Genomic DNA, 18,195 nt, shown 5'->3' on the forward strand with positions numbered 1-18,195 from the left:
TTGTTGTTGTTGAGATGGGGTCTCACTGTGTTTCCCAGCCTGGCTTCCACCCCTGGGGGACAAGCAATCAATTCTCCTTCCTCAGCCTCCTGAGTAGTTGGGACTACAGGTGTGTGCTACTATCCCTACCTTTATTTATCTCTGAAATGAAAAGAACTAAGGCCCTGAACAGGCAGATCTTAGTAGTAATGGGTTCTAATTACGTTATTCTTTTAGGCTTACTTTGAATTAATACTCTACCCCACTAGTCTTCCTAAGAACCATTTTAGACCTTCTGATGGCTATGTTTCAATTGTATTTATTCTAATTTAGAAACCTATACTTTAGTTGAGAGCTGAGTAACTACAGACAGTCATAAATTTTCCACTTGTTGATATGTTTCCAAAGTATGAAAGTCCAGTTTTTTTTTTTCTGGTTATATATATTAAATCACATTTGCCTGTCAATGTATAGCTGCCTTCTCATTTCCATGTAATCTTAAAATAGCATGTATACTCAAACTTTTTTTTTAGCTACCCTCTCCACCTCCAGTGTAACTGCTTGGTGTTCTATAAACAAACACATGGAGTAGGGACCAGGTGAGCTGAATGGGACAGAGCTCAAATAATTTGAAAAGTCAACATATATTTTAGGAACAGTGCCTAACTTTCCAACAGTGTGGAAAGAAATGGCATTGGCTAAAAGGTTGGTTTCTTTTTGTTTGGGTGTTTTTAATGTTAAAAATATCAAAAAAGATGTTTATTTGAAAAAGTAGCTGCCTTTAACTTTTTTCTTTGGCATTCTTGGAACATCTATTTGGAATACTCAGTTGCATTTATTAATGCACTTCCTGCATCCTACTGATGTGGTACTCCATTGAGATTTTGGCGGGTTTATAAATGTATCTAGTAGCAGTGATCAGCTCGTCTAACTTTGTGCTTAATGCAAGAACACAGTCCTGCAACACCCCCAATTAGAGAGTGTCCTAGCAATACATGCTTGTCACATCAAAGAGAATTACTTAATTTGGAAAGAGCATGGCCATGAATTTTGGTCCTGTGTGGGAACTCTTTGAATTTTGCGGTTAAAGATGTTTCCATTTAAAAATTTCACCTCTTTGGCTGGGAGTATAGCTCAGTAGTAGAGTGCTTGCCTAGCGTGCCCAAGGCCCTGGGTTGGATCTTCAATACCATTTTTTAAAAAAATCACCTCTCTTGGACTTTCTACAGTAGCTTCAGAAAAGCAAATGATCAATCCAAGATAATTTTTGAGGCTAATTAAGAGTTTATTATCTTGGGGTGAAGGTGGTGGCTCAGCGGTGTAGCCCTCACCTAGCATGTGTGAGGCCCTGGGTTCAATCCTCAGCACTACATAAAAATGAATAAATAAATAAAATAAAGGTATTATGTCCATCTACAATTAAAAAAATAAGTAAATAAAATATATTTTTTTAAAGTTTATTATCTAGACTTGAAGTAAAGCTCTAGACTTGGTAGTCATGAAGTAAGTTCTCTGTTGATTTCATATTCTTACAAGCAAAGATTTACGGGAAAAAAAAAATGCAGCTTTGATCTAAAAGTTTCGGGCTTGGACTGATCCAAACTGTTTAAGTTTATCAATAGGGATTGGGGGTTTTAATTGTTGTAGGGTTTAGTCAACCAATGTTTAAAACTTCACATACACAAGGGAGTATCATGTCTGCCCCTGATTTGTATAGTTGTCAAATGTAAAAGATAAGCTACCTTGCATCTTTAGCATGGAGTGGTCCTCTTAATTCTTCTCATAACGTGTTGGTTATCTAATAAAAGTGAAATTGGATATTTTCAGTTAAATTTTGTAATTGAAACAAGTGTAAAATTGGACATTTGGTTTTAGAAAAGCCAGATATGCTATCTGATGATCTTTTCTTCCTGTTTATTTTAATAGTCTTGTTGAATTCATATACCATAAATCTAATGGTCTTTTGTATATAAACTTAGATTTTTTTCAACTAGTACTTTTTTTGGGGGGTGGGGGGCGTGGAGAGTGTACCCAATCTCAAATGCCAAATATCAGCCAGAGTGAAATTATTAGATCCTTTTATAAGATCCTTCAAGTACTATTTATGAAAGGAAATGCTTATGCATCTTTTGACAGACGCTGTCCAGGACTTTATACTGTCCATTGTTTGCATTTCTTAAAAGCTTGAAAGGGTATTTTCCCATGTATAGATTGTTCTTTTCAATTTGGTAACTATTGATTATATTTCCTTCTGTTTCTAATGGAGCTTGAAATTAATATGATTTTTTTTGTTACTGTTTTGTTGTTTGTCATAATCAGTGATGTTGGCCTGCATCGAGACTGCATTTAAAAAAAATTGCTGTGGCCAGCAATGGTAGTATATTTTAAAAAAACCCACTTAAATATACACATGGATGATCGTAGTAGAATTTCTTAAAATGTTTATTGATTCTGTTTTTTGGAAATGACCATAAAAAGGCCTACAAATTTGTGTAATAGAGGAAAGAAGCAGTAATGTAATTGGAGATACTGCTAAAATGACTGCTGATCTATTCAAAGTGACTTTGTGGTACTTGAGTACAAGTCCTCTTACAGAAATCCACTAGCTCACTCCTGTCCTTGGAGAAAAAATACTGAAGGCAGATTACACATCTTTTCTATGATCTGAACAGACCAATATACCATGGATGAAATGTCTCATATAGGGGTTGGGGTTGTGGCTCAGCGGTCAAGCATTTGCCTAGCACGTTCGAGGCCCTGGGTTCGATCCTCAGCACCACATAAAAATAAACAAAATAAAAAACTATTGTGTCCAACTAAAAAATAAATATTTTTAAAAAGAAATTGTATCATATAATAATAAAGTACAAATTTATGTAGTTCGATAATATTTTGGACTTTTCCCCTAGAATGCGTGTGTATTTCAAAAAGGCTGGGTGGAAATAGCCTGGGTAGGACTTAAAAACAGGAGCTGTAGTTTCCCAACATTAAGAAATAATATTTCTAAATTGCATTAGGTCAAAGCAGTGGTGTTATTGATAAATCTACATTTCTAGGGATGCTGCAACAAATTACCACAAACAGTGAGTGGCATAAACTATAGAAATTTATTTCACAGTTTCAAAGTCCAGAAATTTGAAATCAAGCAGCACCACACTCCCTCCTCAGCTTCTTGATTCCGCCCCTTTTGGTGTGTTTAGCTCTCCGTGGCCTGTGGTATAAGTCCAGGCTCTTCCTCCATCTCTATAGCTTCTCCCTTTTGTCCAGTCTACCTTTCCTTTCTATTGTAGGGATACCAGTCATTGGACTTAGGGCCCATCATAGCTCCAGAATGATCTCATCCCAAGATTCTTAATTAACATTCACAAAGACCTATGTCCAGATGAGATCATGTTTACCAGTAGTAAGGGTTAGAACTTGCACATATCTTTTTGTGGGGCCACACTTCATTCCATTACAAATCCAGAGTGGATTGTGCCAGAAATTTTAAAACTTTGTAAATATAAAATGTGTTCAAATCTGACTATAATTCACAGCCAATTGGAGTATGAAGTATTAGGATAAGGTATCTATTGTTAGTTGTTCCAGTGACTGCAAGTCCCAACCATGTATCTGATCTTATCCTTGGTATTCTCTTTGGGACTTGGGGAAGTGAGACTGACTACCCCTACTCGATTCCACAGTTCAGTAGGAGCTACTCTCTGAAAACAGGTCAACAAACAGTCTATATTGTGTTTGAGAGACTTCTACAGACACATTTTTTTTTCAACTAGAAATAGTCTTCTTTTCATAAAGTATTAAATATGTAGATTTCAGGATTAGTATAGGTATAAATGGTGGTATGTGCCCAGGTAGGAGGAGCTGCCTTGTGCATGTATATTCTGTGTTTCAACTAACAGGTTGCTAACCCTTTCTTTTTTCTTTTATACTTGTAGGTCTTTGCTTATCATATTTCCTTAGCCTGGAGTAGCCCCTATGGAGTAGCTCTTACACGATATGCAAACTTTAATTTCAGTCTAAGACTCTTGAGATTTCCTTAGATACTACCTCTTCCATAGTCTTCTCAGATCCGTCTTCTTCATAGCCTCCCAATATAATATGTTGGCTTTACTGCTTAGGAAAAGGGAGCTTTCTAATGCTTCTTTACAAAGTAAAATTATGAAGAATAGGTTGTTGGAGCAGCCAATTTACTTAACAGCCAATTCTAATATTAGTGAAAACTCAGCTCTTGATACCAGAAATAAAACAAAAACCTTTATTTCAAAGGTCCTCATAATCTGCCTAAGTCTCTGGATGAATATCAGTCTTTTATCAGTAAAGAGGAAGAGAAATCTTAAACGAAGGATAAAATAACCATAAGAAAATTAGAGTCAGGAAAACTGATCTATCACATCCAAATTAATGGTACAAAGATGGTTAACTTGCCAAAAACTTATCACACTGTATCCATAATATTTTTTTCTATCCTTGGAAAGATAGAGGGTATTCAAACCACTTTTATTTTATCTTTTATCTAGTTCACATCAGTTGAGGGAAAGTGCAATTGAAATGGGTGAGCAGTGTCCTAATTCTTGGACTAGATTGAAAGAAATGCAGTTGTCATTTCATCTGTTTCTGGAAACTAAAATGGCTAAATGTGTGCCAAGGAGAGTTCTTACAGAGCTGCTGTAGTAAATCTAAGAAAGAGATAAAATTCATTCACAAAGATTTGCATCTATTTGCACACATACTTTGTATGACAATTCTGAGACATGATTGAAGTATTCTGACACACCTATCTTGCATCTTGTTTTTGTACTGAATGTGCTTGAGCCGCTCCTCTGTGCAAAATGGTGACCTAGCCTAAATTGAATGAGTAGAAATTTTGAATTATAGGCTATGAATTCTGAAGGAGTAAGACTTTGCTCTCTAATGTTTTTCACATAATATAAAAATATGGGACTCTTCCATGCCTCTTATATTCCAGGTTTTTAGTTAGCATTTGTTTATCTATCTCCTTTATATACTCCTCTCGCCCCTAAGAGAATCTGTGGAAAGCTTAGGGTAACCTGTCTTTGCATTTGTAGACCTCTTAAATGGGAATTAGTGTTTTGCCCTTTTCAAGCTTAAATCAGCTATCTACACTGGACTTCACACAGCCTGTAGTTAATGCTCTTGAACTCACTAGCAAATTCTCATGGATCCACACTAGTAGTCAGAGAGAAGCCCTTTCCTGGGATACCAGGTATGTTTTAGGTGTAGAGGCTGAACTGCATGTGGCAAAGACGCAAGGTGATTCTTTTTCAGGCACAGTCGTGTAATGCTTTGTTCCATGTGTGAACATAGTGGATGGAGTCTATACTATCTTGCTTAAAACTCATGAATATTTGCTGTTTCTTGTCATACATAAATGACTCAGCATAAATCTCTGAGCTGGGAAAAACTAGCAAACTTGTAAAAACTAAAATGGGGTCTTCCAGAGGCAGGCTAATGTGCCATCTTGTTTTGTGTTTATTATCAGGTAGCCTAATGCTGATTACTGTACTAAGAACAGAAATACTTTAATTTTTTTCCTGTTCCTGATAAGGGAAAAGGTAGGCATTGTTTCTGGTGGCAAAACATGCGATTCATTAAAGTATTCTGTGAATGGAATTAAAAATGGTAACTTTGGAATTAAAATGTGTTTGTAGAAAATGTGAAAAACTGCTTTTATGTGAGCCAGGCACATAAGATTTCAGTCCTTTTATTTATCCATTCACACTGAATGCAGGGCTTTCAGAATAAGCAAGTAAATGGATGCTGAATGCATTCTGGGCAAGCAGGAAATGACAGGCCTTTTTGTCTTCTCAGAGGTTTCTTGTATCCTGTAGTGAGCAAGAGAATATCGATTACCAACTTAAAGAAGAAAAAAGCTGGAATGGTTCTATAAGAGTATTTTGGAACAAGCCCATAGCTAAAATATTTATCTAACATTTTAATAGAGCACTTCAGTATTGGCGAGGCTCTGGTGCCTTTGAACTGGAGTTGAGTCATCCCCTCCCTCCTTCCCTTGCTCTCTCTTAACCTGCCGATATCTATTGATGCCCCAGCACTCGGGAGATGAGGAACATGTATTGTCATCTTCAGTCTGGGATCTTTAAATTGCTTGGTTTCAGGAGCCAGAAATGGGAAGGCTTTTTATCTGCTGAACTATTTGATACTGGAGTGGATGTGATTTAAATGGCAGTTAAAGCCTCGTCGAATATCGAATGCATTACTGTAGACCAGTCTGTCATTCTCAGATGGCAGCCTGGTGCACCACTTTGATCTGCTTGCCACTGCGCTTTGTGATCTCTTATTTCCGTTTTGGAATATCCGATTCAGAGCTTTCAGGCCTGCATCCTGACATGGCTCTCTTGATTGGTGGTAGTTGCAAAGTGTCGCCCCCAAGTTAAAAAACTTTGGGGCTCAGATTGCTAGTGTCTCCCTACAAATTCACATTCTGTGAAAAACAGAGAATGGATCCAATGGAGGAAAGTTAGTTTCACTTCCTTTTGTCATTGTGTTTGGTGAGGACCAGGAAAAAACAAGAGGAGGTGGGGAGCAGCATCCCGCGGTTACAGGACCTGTATTTAGAACCAGTGTGTACCGCTTTTGTTTAAAGCAATTTTTTCTGATTCACAAACGCTCAGCTTCCATCTTACACTTCAGACGTTGAGAGGCTGAGTGAGTTCCCTAGTCCCGGTTGCTGGCAGCTATGCAGGCCCTTGGTTGTGAAAGCCGCTTGTCTGCAGTGATCACAAGGTCAGCAGTGGTGCACGTGCCACTTTAATTATCATGGAGGACAGAGGGTCAGACCTCTCCTCACTGTGGAGTGGTTGCGAGGCTGAGGTGTCCTCAGCAAAATCCTGCCTGTGCTCTTTAGCAAACTGTGGCAGCTTGAAGCACTGCTGCAGAGCTTGCGGAGGAGCAGGGCTGGGCGTGACACCCTGCCGAGAAATTGCTCAGAAAGAGCCCTTGTCCTATAAAGCATATTTACAGCTAGGACTGGGCTGTTTGTTTAATTTATAAAACAAAGGGGAGGATCAGGTCCGCAGAATATAAGTGGGAGTGTGGATGTGCAGGCTGCTTTTTATTATTCCTGCCTAATTATTTCTTGGACTTGCATGAGCAAAAAGATATGAGAAAGGCTTTCCTCCACTCCTTTTTTTTTTTTTTTTTAAGTATTTTGCAGTGCTGTTACTGTCTCAGGATCAGGTAGAAACAGTCATGGAAAATTATGATATACTTAATTTCAGAAAACACTGTGTAGTATTTGCTGGGAGTATCCAGTTCTCTCATTGATTCTCTTATTCATAGTGCATATCAATCTGTGTCAGCATGACTTGTCTCTAAATGAGCAGGGCCTGGTGGATCCTTTGAGGTTTACCTGCGTTTACAGAAACGCTTGGTTCTGTGATGAGGCTGCCTGGGATGTCTTAGTGTTGAAGAATACAGTGATGGGTGTTATTCATTCAAGGTGCTTTTAGCAAATCAGTGCTTCTTAACCAATTCCCCCACAGCCCGGCTTGCCTAAGAATGAGAGATACTTTTATAAAATGCAATAAAAATAAATCATTAGGAAAAAGTGAAATAAAGACATGTAAAATACAAGCCCTGATTTTTAAAATTAGATTCAATAGACATAAAATTACTCTGTCAGATTGCTATAAAATTTTCTAACTGCTGATTCTCAGTATTTGTACTTTATCTTCTACAGATTGGTAGTGCTCCTTTGATTATACTCTAGCAGTGTGAGTTTAAATAGTTCTGCCTGCCTGCCTCCTTCCCTTCGTCTCTTCTTTTTTTTTTTTCCTTCCCTCCCTTCCTTCCTCCCTCCCTCCCTGTGCATGGAAACACCACCATTCAAAGACAAGTTTCGTGGCTGGGGTAGTGGCTCAGTGGTAGAGTGCTCACCTAGCACACACGAGGCACTGGGTTCCATCCTCAGCACCACAAAAAAATGAAATGGAGATATTGTGTCCACCTGCAAGTAAAAAATAAATATTAAAAAAAGAAAAAGACAAGTTTAAATTTCTGTCTTCTCTTTTATCCCACCTAACACCAGGGAGGCAAAGCTGAGGTTTAATGAGCATGGATTACGTCCAGACGCTGTGCTGCGCACTTTCTGGGCTTCTTCATCTCCTCTTCCCAGCAGCTCTCTGAGATGGATACTTACTGTTAATCCCATTTCCCAGAAAGGGAACCCAAGACCTTCAGAAGCTAGGTATGCCAGGCTTGAAGTATAAAATAGAAGTGTAACTGTTTGCATATTTAGAGCAAAATAAAGAATAGAGAGCCCACAGTGCCAGAGAAAGAGGAACCATTTTTTCAGACGGATTTGGTGGGCATTGGTCTTATTTACATGAACTCGGTGAATTAACGTTTATTGAGAGAAAAACTGGAGCATACTTTCTAATCCTCAGTACAACTCCTGCTGGGTTTTGAGGGGAGGCCAGTTTCATAGGAAGCCAAGCCTGCTTCATCTGTTTATCTCCAGGTGCTTGCTTTTTTGCCACAGTTTTCTGCTTGCTGAGCTGTCAGTTTAATTTACTGTCTAAAGCCCAGCCTATTATTTCTCAGGTTTGCTGCCCTACAGGTACACTGTAAAGGATTTCTGTGAAATCTTGGAGCATCGTTGTGCTTGTGAAAATGGGTTGTGTTCAACTTCTTGCTTGACCTTCTTTGTTTTGTTTCTGAAGCTGAGCTTGGGTTAGAAGGATGATGCTAGAAGCAATTTAAAGGGCACATCAAATTGTTACTGTAATACTGAACTATTGATTGTTGTCTTATTTGTAGGTTTAATGCAGACCCATTTCCTTACTTAGTGTCTAACTGGCCATTAAGCTCTGGCAGTGTGCCGGAATGTTGAAATCTTGTATCGTGTAATATGATTTGGCTGTCTGAGGATATTATGTTTATTTGGTTTTTAAAGACACAGACAAAGCTCTCAACTTTATGTATACTCCAGAATATAGGAATATATCTATAGCAAAATTATTCACTGCTAGGAGACAGCATGAAATGAAGAGTTGACATTCCACAGAACATGAACTCCTGACTTATGCAAATTCTTCCTCCCTGGACTAACTGCCCTTGTAAATAAATGTGAACTAACGAAACAGACTGATGAAAAGAAGACTAGGCAGAGAACTGAAAAGGGTGGCACTGAGTGTGCAAGATAGGTCACACTTATGCACCTGGTACTGCCCTCCTGGCATGGAATTGAAATTAGAATCCAGCTGCAGGGCTGTGCAGTGTCCTGCTCTGTGGAGGAAGCTAGGCAGCGGCTCAGAAGTGATCATTGATTGTAAAGAACTTCTGCCTTCTTCTTTCACAGACTGGGCACTCTTGACCGAAACTAGAGAGTGTGCCTTCACCTTGGAGTTAATGGTGAGGGAATGAAATGACAAGGAAAGCTGGGATATTTTAATTTTTTTTGGGGGGGGGGTACTGGGGATTGAACTCAGGGGCACTCGACTGCTGAGCCACATCCCCAGCCCTGTTTTGTATTTTGTTTAGAGACAGGATCTCATTGGGTTGCTTAGCTCCTCACCATTGCTGAAGCTGGCTTTGAATTCATGATCCTCCTGCCTCAGCCTCCTGAGCTGTTGGGATTACAGGTGTGCACCACTGTGCCTGGCACATCTGGGATTTTGAGAGTATAAATGAGAACCAGATGGAAACTCACTTTCTTCACCTAATTACAAAAGCAAGACATGCTTAATTCAGAAAACTTAGAAAATGGCTCCATGACACACTTTTTTTTTGACTGTTAGACTGCTCTGTTGAGTTCTTGGAACAGCCACTGTTTTAAAAATGTTGAGCTTTTTTGACCAGATACTCGAGACATCTTCTGTTTGAAATGACAAGGAAAATAGGTATCTTTTAACATTAGCACATGAAGTGTGTATTAGAGATAGACTGTAAAAATAGCCCTCACAGCTTAGAGGTGATCAATTCCTATAAAATTATGTGCAGTCTTTTCCTTTATTTCCTTTATTCTGTAATGAAAAAGCTTCCTATTGATTGAAATGTGATTTGAGACGTGTAGATTTCACAACTGGTACATCATTTCATTATCCCCTTCAAATCATTTCGAAGGCTGGTGAGAAGATTTGTGACATTGTCCTAATTTGGAAGATTTAGGGGGGAAGTAACAGGCCAGGAATTTTGTGTGACCTCTGAGGAGTGCATCATGATAATGTTGCCATTTGCATAGAACTTTTCAGTGGGCTTTGCCCATCATTGACATGTTCGTCACTGCAGAGTTAAGATGGGTCCAAAGGATGTTGGCATTGTCTTTGTTTAGAAGGAGAAGAAATTGAGATCAAGATAAAGAGATTAGTTATTATCGAAGGTGGAACTTGAAACCAGATGGGTTTTTTATTCGTTGCTATGTATTCTTTTTATCATACCTTCTGAGGAAGGCGTCAAGTAGTGGACTGGGTTGGGTAACTTCTATACTATTCTTTTCTGCAGAGATGCTAAGCCAATTCTTTCACTGCTGGTTGCATTTTTTAAAGTTCTGTCCCTGTTTCCTCTTGGACATTTTCTTCCCTATTTTTTTTTTGAAGTGATATTTCCATTTTTCGTTCCTAGGTGAAAAACTAGCTGGTTAACTATGTCAGTTCTAAGGATGAAAATGCTACTTAGAAGAGCCTGTGGATTCTACTGAGTGGGGACAAACCTCATGTTCCCATCCGAGGTTATACTTTGGAACAGAAAATGACCAGATGTTGCTCTCCTTCCTGTGAAGGGGCTCAGGAGGTTTGAACTTCCTAACACTGGAGCCTGTTGCTGGCCTTGTGCTGTCTGAGTAGGTCATTGCTGCCAAGAGAAATGCGTGGTGGCAACCTGGCACAGGTGCCGTATTTGGAACTGTAGGTGGACTACAGCGTCAGGGTTAGAGCAGATTGGGGGAAAGGTTTTTTGTTTGTTTGCCCCCCACTTTTTTTTTGCTTTCTATTTTACCCCTGATCTCTCCTCCTCTGCTTTTTTCTCCCTCCCTCTCCCCTTCCTTTTCTGTCCCTCCTTCATCCGTTCATTCCATTTGTCTGTCTTTTCTTGCCTCTTCCTTTCCCTCTTCCTTTCCTTTGCATTCTTCTCTTTCTTTGCCACCTTCCCCCCTTGCCTCAGCCTTTTAAGTATCCTCAGGAGCTATCATTACTAAGAGGAGTGGGTACCAAATCCTTAGAGCTACTAGGGATAGAAGGAAGCAGAGAATATTGTTCAGTAGGGTTTTCTTCCTTTTTCCCCCTGATCAAGTACTAATAGTGAAAGGATTAGCTGCTCGATGGATGTTGGAGCCGGGCACTGTGCACCGCCAAGGCTGTCCTGCCCATGCGCTCAGCACATCTGGGTGTGAGGTGGCTCTGTGTCCCTGGGCCTGTGGAAGCCTAGCCTTGTGCCCTCCACAGGTGGGCCTCTTTCTTGTTTCTCTGCTGCAGTGCCTGTTTGCATTTTGTGCATTTGCAAATGCCCCCAAAACAGATTTTATTTATCCATCTAGCTATTTGCTCATGTTTTACTCTTTTAATAGGTACTTCAAAATGCATTTCTTTGTTTGTGGCCCTTGCCTAAGGCCTCTGCTAATTTTCTACTTTTGGTTTTTGGAGTCTTACTCAGCTAGGTATTGAGGGTCTGGAAGAGTGTTCTGTTATGTTACATGGTCAACTGAGGTTGGAGTGAGACTGTTAGGGTTTATTCATTTTTTGAGGATAGATGACACATTAAAGCCAAATCCTAAGTAGAGGGGAGAGTAGGAAAGAAGATGGCCAAGGAAGAAGAAGACTTCAGTTTTGTTTCTCATGTTTTGGGAAGAAGTTGTAAATTAATCTACCTCTCAATCTCATGTTCATGTAGGCCATTTGTTAACTGTTCATCTTCCTATTGCAGAGCCCTTGAGGCATCTTGGCCTGTCATAGGGGCGAGGGGGGAAACAGAGACACGGGTCTCATCTCTATCTTTTGAGTTAACCTTCCTTCTCCCTTAGGTTGGTTTTAATTTCTTTCTGAATTCCTCTCATGCCCTGCACATCTTTGGCAACTAGAAGCAAGCTTTTGGTTAGTTAGTGGTAATAGCGTGCTGCTTACACAGGCAGCATCATCACCCCCTGGGGACTCTCAGGCCCAGTGCAAATTGACATTGTCCCTGGGGGTGGGGCCTGGAATCTGTTTTAACAGGTGCTCCAGTGTGAGACCCACAGGGTCACTGTAAGCACCGAAGTCTAGGAAGACCCTACTTTTCCAGATGACTCAGATGACTTTCAGCTCAGTCCACCTGTGATTAACCCTGGATTTTTTTTACCAGCCTGCAAAGCAGTTCATCTTCAAAGATTTTGAGTCCAGAAAGAATTTGTAACCACCATTATTTTTCTTTGCTTCATCAGAATCATAGTGGTCAATAATATGTATGTTTAGAATATATGTGTATATTTCTTCTTAAATGATTTATAATTTGTCAATTATAGTTTTTTACTATGGAGGTATCAAATTTGATGTTAAGGTTGTAGCTCAAAATATACTGCCCCAAAAGCAGTCAGACCCAGAGGAGAATGAAAATAGGGAGACACATAGGAAAGGGATGTGAGGGATTAATAATCCCACCTTGGTTAATCATCATTATCCTCTTTGATTGCTGTGAGCGGATGTGCTGTTGCTTCTTCGAACGTTAATAATTCATGGATGGACTATGCCAAAAGGAGGCCTTAAATCTGGTCTCTCAGCAGATTACACACTCCGTCTGCCATCAGTAGGAGCCAGGAGAGGAGGAAGATGGACTTCTTGTTTTTATTTGTCAGCCTGATTTCCTCTGCCTTCCTCCTTGGCTTCTCATCCTCATTCTGTTTAACTTTGCATTTGCTTTTCTCTGTCCACCTCCCCAGCCCCGCAATTAAATGAAGGCTGTAGGTCTTGGGTTTACTGTTAATGACATTAGATTTTACTTTTCTTTAGTTGCTAGTAACAACAGATGCCATGAGAGAAAGTAGAAGGCAGAATAAAATATTTCCTTGGAAATGTCTAAATCAGTCTGCATATTTGAAAAATGTATTAAAATGTGCAGCCTGTGTTTTAGAAATCATTTGAAATGCCTTCTCTTTGCTTTAAAGAATAACCCTGTTGTATAGGCAGTTGAAGATTCATATGGCATTCTTTAGATAGTTGGGGTATTTTCCCATTTTGCAGATGAGGCAAATGACTTATGTATAGTTAGAATCCAGTTTTTCTGGCTCCAGATTCAATATACTTTCCATAAGACTTAATTGTCTTTTGATTTTAGAAATCATATACAGGTACCTTTATGGGGCATTTTACCAGATTAAGTTCCAATAAGACATAGGTAGCTTTACAGAATACTTCACTGGATTAAATTCTAAATGGAAATTTGCCAAGAAGTACTACAATCTGAAAAGGCTGTTTGACAGTGTGTAGTTGTGTAGACATTTTCTGAATAACAGCCTTCAACAACTTAATGGGCTGATCACTTTGTTGAGCAGTTTTCCTGTATATGTTTTGTTAAGTTCCCAATGTGGATAGAATATAGACTCCGCCCTTGTTACATTTTTAGTGCTTTAGGCCTTTTGAGGACTGAGGACATGAGATGGAAAAGTAGTAGAATTGGAAACGTTTTGCTGTAGGACTTACTGTTAAGAAACATGTTAATAAAACAAACCATTGTTTTAGAAGCCATTTTAGACACATTTCCATGTGTCCCAGCGGAAAGCCTGGTGGAGAGAACAGTGCAAGGAAGGCAGATTATAAAATCATCCTGATTTAAAAAAAAATATTTTAGAATTGCAGATCTCTGTCCCTGCTTTAGAGATGAGAAGGGCATAGCACAGGGATAAAAACCTGACACCGTATTTTATGGGACTATGTAAATTCCTGGGGCCTAGACAAAGCTGTGTCCTCCTCTGCTGTGGCTGTCCTGCCTGATGTGGTGCATGAAAAGCGAGGAGCTCCTCTCCCCTCTGCCACCCTTCGTGTAGGATGAGTATCCCGTAGGGCATCATTGCTTTCTGTTTCAAACTCTTTTTGTTATTACCCATGTAAATTTTTACTCTGCTTAGTATCTTTTATAGTTCCTTTTTTCTTAAGACATATCCCTGAATATAGTTTTATCATATTTTGGTGCCAAATTTCACTTATAGCTTTGAGAATGCCATATTTAATTTTACCGTATGGATTAATGAGAAAGTAAAAGGATGTCTGCAAGTTTCCTTTACAGAAAAAATTTAGGATCCTATAGTTTGTATGTTAGTGAATATGAAATTCTGACCCCAAAGCGAAATAAAAATTATAAATTGTTGAGGACTGGGTAGTTTTAGTAACCCTGTTATTTTATTGGGGAGTTATTTATTTACTTATTTATTTTTAACCAGTATCTGTCCTCATCAGTATTTTCCAGCTGTAGCAGAATAAGAAATATGTGTAGAAAAAATTTATATGAAAATTAAGATTTTAGTGTTCTTCTCTAAAATAATAGTAATAATAAAGTGGACTCTTCTTTTTATTGTTTTGATTTTGCTTTTGTTTTCAGTGGTACTGAGAATTAACCCAAGGCCTCATGTATGCTAGGCAGGCACTGTCTTCTAACAGAGCTACCTTCTCTGTAGTAAGCTGCTTTGATAAGCAAATCCAATCTCATGAGTATTTGGATTTATAAAAGAAATCTAGGGACAATGTTCTTAGCTTTAGTATTTCTTCATATAACAACTTCCCTATTGGATTTAAAATACAAATTGTCTAAAACAATTCTGTTTACAATCAACCTGGCAAGAGATATATCTGTGGTGTAAAATACATGGGTAACAAGGACTCCCAAGCTAGAAGCTATTCTTTTGCAACCACCATCACCCCCATGTAGTAACTTAAAGTTCCACAAGACGGAGACCCGGCCCAGGCCTGCACTCAGGCAGCTCTTCCCATGCAGTGTCACATCATGCTGTGCGAAGAAGAGTTCTGTGAGAAAGCAGGAGAGCTAAAGCCAGATCTGGGCTAGGTCACTTCATGACCTTGGCCAGATTCTGAGTTTCTCTACACCTTATTTTCTTTCTTTTTTTTCTTTTTTAACATTTGTCTGACATTTAATGAAATCCATTTATAAAGTACATGTTTAAAGAAGTGTTGAAGGAACATAAGATAAATATGTACACCTTATTTTCTTAATTTGTGCCACAAGGGAAATGAAATTCCCTTTGAAATTTTATGGTTATGAATTTGATGAGTCTTCATATACTTTATTATTTCATTTATTTATTTTTTAAAACCTTTTTTAGAACTTTATTTATTGTTATTATTTTTTTATGAGGTGCTGAGGATCGAACCCAGGGCCTCACACATGCTAGGCAAGCGCTCTATCACTGAGCCACGACCCCAGTCCTTCATTTATTTTTTATTGCAGTAGAATGTCTTTGTATATTCTGCCAGTTTTTCTCTGAATCTCATTTGTTTCTTCTGTCTGAATACTGAGGACTGGTAGATACTGTGAGTGAGAGAGAGAGAGAGAGAGACACACACACACACACACAGACAGGCTGGCTGGCTGATAGGAAAAGAGCTGTTCCGAGTTTCTGAAACCTGGGAGGCTGCTTACAACTGCAGTGAATTGCGTGAAGGAATATTTGTGATGCCTGCTTCCCCCTCCCATTTTAGGCCCATTAGTAACTGCTTTACTGGGGAAATTCTTCTGTAAAACATTTTAATGTGGGAATCTTACTTTTAAAATTCTTTTCACCCAGGTGCATTAAGTATCCAACCTGCTTATAAACCCTCCTACCGTTTTTTGCTTGATGGTCTAGCAGAGGCAGAGAGCTCTGGGCGGGAGGAACTCTTCAGCTTCTCCAAGAAGGGAGGGCTTCCTTTTCCCTGTTATTTTTTGACCCCTGGGCAATCTAGCTTGAGTATGAGCAAGAGAGAGTGAACTTTGTTTTAGTGCAAAGTAAAGACATAAAGAAACTGTCTTTTTTTTTTTTTTTTTATTGACTGCCTAAATTGCTTAAAACAACATACAGGATGAAATGTCTGCTATAAGTTAGCAGATTCCTTTTTCACTCTCAGCTGATTTGTAAGGACAGATGAGCTGTGAATACCACAGCGCTGACTTTGGGCCAGGGCCAGGCCCTCTGGAAGCCGACTTTGGGAAGTAAATACTGTTGGTAATGATGCTTAGTCACCAAGAAGAGTTTGACGCTTCTGCGTGTTGACCAAGAACCATCTCAGCATCTGTCTTACCACCTAAGGCTTATTTCAGGAAGCTGAAGAGATTTTTGAAAGAACAAACAATAAACAAAAAGTAATATTTAACTTCCCTTTAAGCAGTTGTCTGCATCTGCCTGGGTCTGGCCTAGAGAACACTAATAAATATCAGTGAAGTGGTTTTGTTGAGTGCCCATTAAGGGTATGTACTGAAGATAATTAGAATAAATATAAATTCTGCTTTCTAGAAGCTCCTTGTCTTCAAATGAGAAAGCCAAGGTTAACTTTCCTATGTCAGGATCAAAATGCCCACGAAAGTGTAAAGTGAAAGGCAAAACTGAGAGGGAGTGGTGCCGGTTCTAAGTCTCAGGGGAGTTCAAAGGAGCAGAAGGATGATGATGAATCAGTTGAAAGACAAAGTGAGTTTAGCTTGCAGATAGTGAAAGAGGAGGATGTGAGAGCAGTGACCTCCTGAGGCCAGGGAAGTGAACTCAGAAGGTCTGTGCTAAGTAGTAAACCTGTCAGGAGGTGGGGACAGACATAGATGGAATGACTGACACACAACCCAGTGTAGGTGGCAGGTGCTGTTGAAAATGTGGGAGCAGGTAAGTGTCACAAAGAAAGGCGGGAGAGCATGGGGATGCCTATGGGAGTCGGCTTGGTCAGTGGATTCCTGCTGACCTGTTGTTCAGAGGCAGTTGTAATCATGCAGCCAGGACCATGGTGGTGGCTGAGAGAGCAGAGGAAGAGACGTGAGAGACATTTAGAATAAAACATCTACTACACTTGGTGTTTGATGGCTTAAGAAGGGTGTTCAGAAAGAACATATGAGGTTTGAAGCAAGAAGAATTGGTACTTTTGGTCCAGGCCGAGAAATTGGGAAGAGTGACTAGATTAAGAGTTGAGATCTCATTTTAACTTTTGGTGTTTTGGCAGAACATCAAAGTGGAAATGCCTCCAAAGCACTTAGAGACAGGGCAAGAATCATCATTGTCTTACCAGAAAATAGCTCTGATAGAATTTTCTAGAGCCACTGGCCTAGACGTAAGAGTCACGGCAGTGAGATGAATATATGGAATGGGAAATGTATGGCATGGGGCAAAAGGACAAGGTCTTAGTGAGAAGAGGGGAGCCAAGAGGAGGTTGGGGTGGTGGGCTGGGAAGGTAACTGGTTCTAGCTGTGCCCCACAGCCAGGGAGGCGAAGGTGGGGAGTCATTGCCCCACGTCACATGGCCTGTCATGCTCTGTCATTGTAAGCACTTACCCACCAGTAATATTATTTGATCTTCCCAGCAACCCAGTGAACCTGGAGAACAGTGCCCATCACAGATTTGTAGAAGTTTGATTTCTGACTGAAGTCCTGCATATGTATAGCTTTATATTTGTTTGCTTGAATGTATTTTACCCGGTGATTATTATAATTCTATTTGAACCATAAAATGGCATTGATATCCCTTTTCTAGTCTATATCTCTGCATTTGTATTATCCCTTATGTTAATATATTGGGCCCAGGAATCTTCTACCCTTTTCTCTTTGCTTTAGTTTTTGGTGCTTAGGATTGTGTAAGGTCAAACACAAAATTAAATAACTACCTAATAGTGGAGCACTTCATGGTCATTTGGTAACAAAACAAGTTAGAGGAGCATCTCCTTGATTAGGTGGCATCTTCCCAGTGTTTTTATGGCCTCCACATTTAGGCATCAGGTCTGAAGGCAGGTTAGTCACCACTTTTCAGTCCCTTCTGCTCTGAGGTCCTCTGCAGCCAGAATATTCTGCAACTCAAGCCCTCAAGCCCAGCCTCTTGCCTGATTTCCTTAGGTTACTGGAGGAAGAAAGCATCTGAGCTAGTTTAGAATTTATTCCAGCATAATGAAATATCCTCTTTATTTGTTGGCAGTTTACTAAAGAGGAAGAAAAATCTTAACAGACTCAGTGAGGTGTGTTTTTTGCTTTTTTTTTTAGTAAATAAAAAAAGAGGGTTTTCTTATTCCCCTATAGCGAACCTCAGATGTCTCTCT

The 18,195-nt window shown here is 39.5% G+C and overlaps 1 protein-coding gene across 3 annotated transcripts in view; it reads left to right on the forward strand.

The window, feature by feature from the left end:
• Positions 1-18,195, forward strand: part of NUP93 (nucleoporin 93) — a gene marked incomplete at its 5' end in the record, with an annotated part of 83,855 nt that overhangs the window by 14,326 nt on the left and 51,334 nt on the right. The gene's annotated exons all lie outside the window — the stretch shown is intronic.

This window comes from Spermophilus citellus (assembly GCF_964194105.1).
Source record: "Spermophilus citellus genome assembly, chromosome: 18".
Classification (NCBI taxonomy): domain Eukaryota; kingdom Metazoa; phylum Chordata; class Mammalia; order Rodentia; family Sciuridae; genus Spermophilus; species Spermophilus citellus.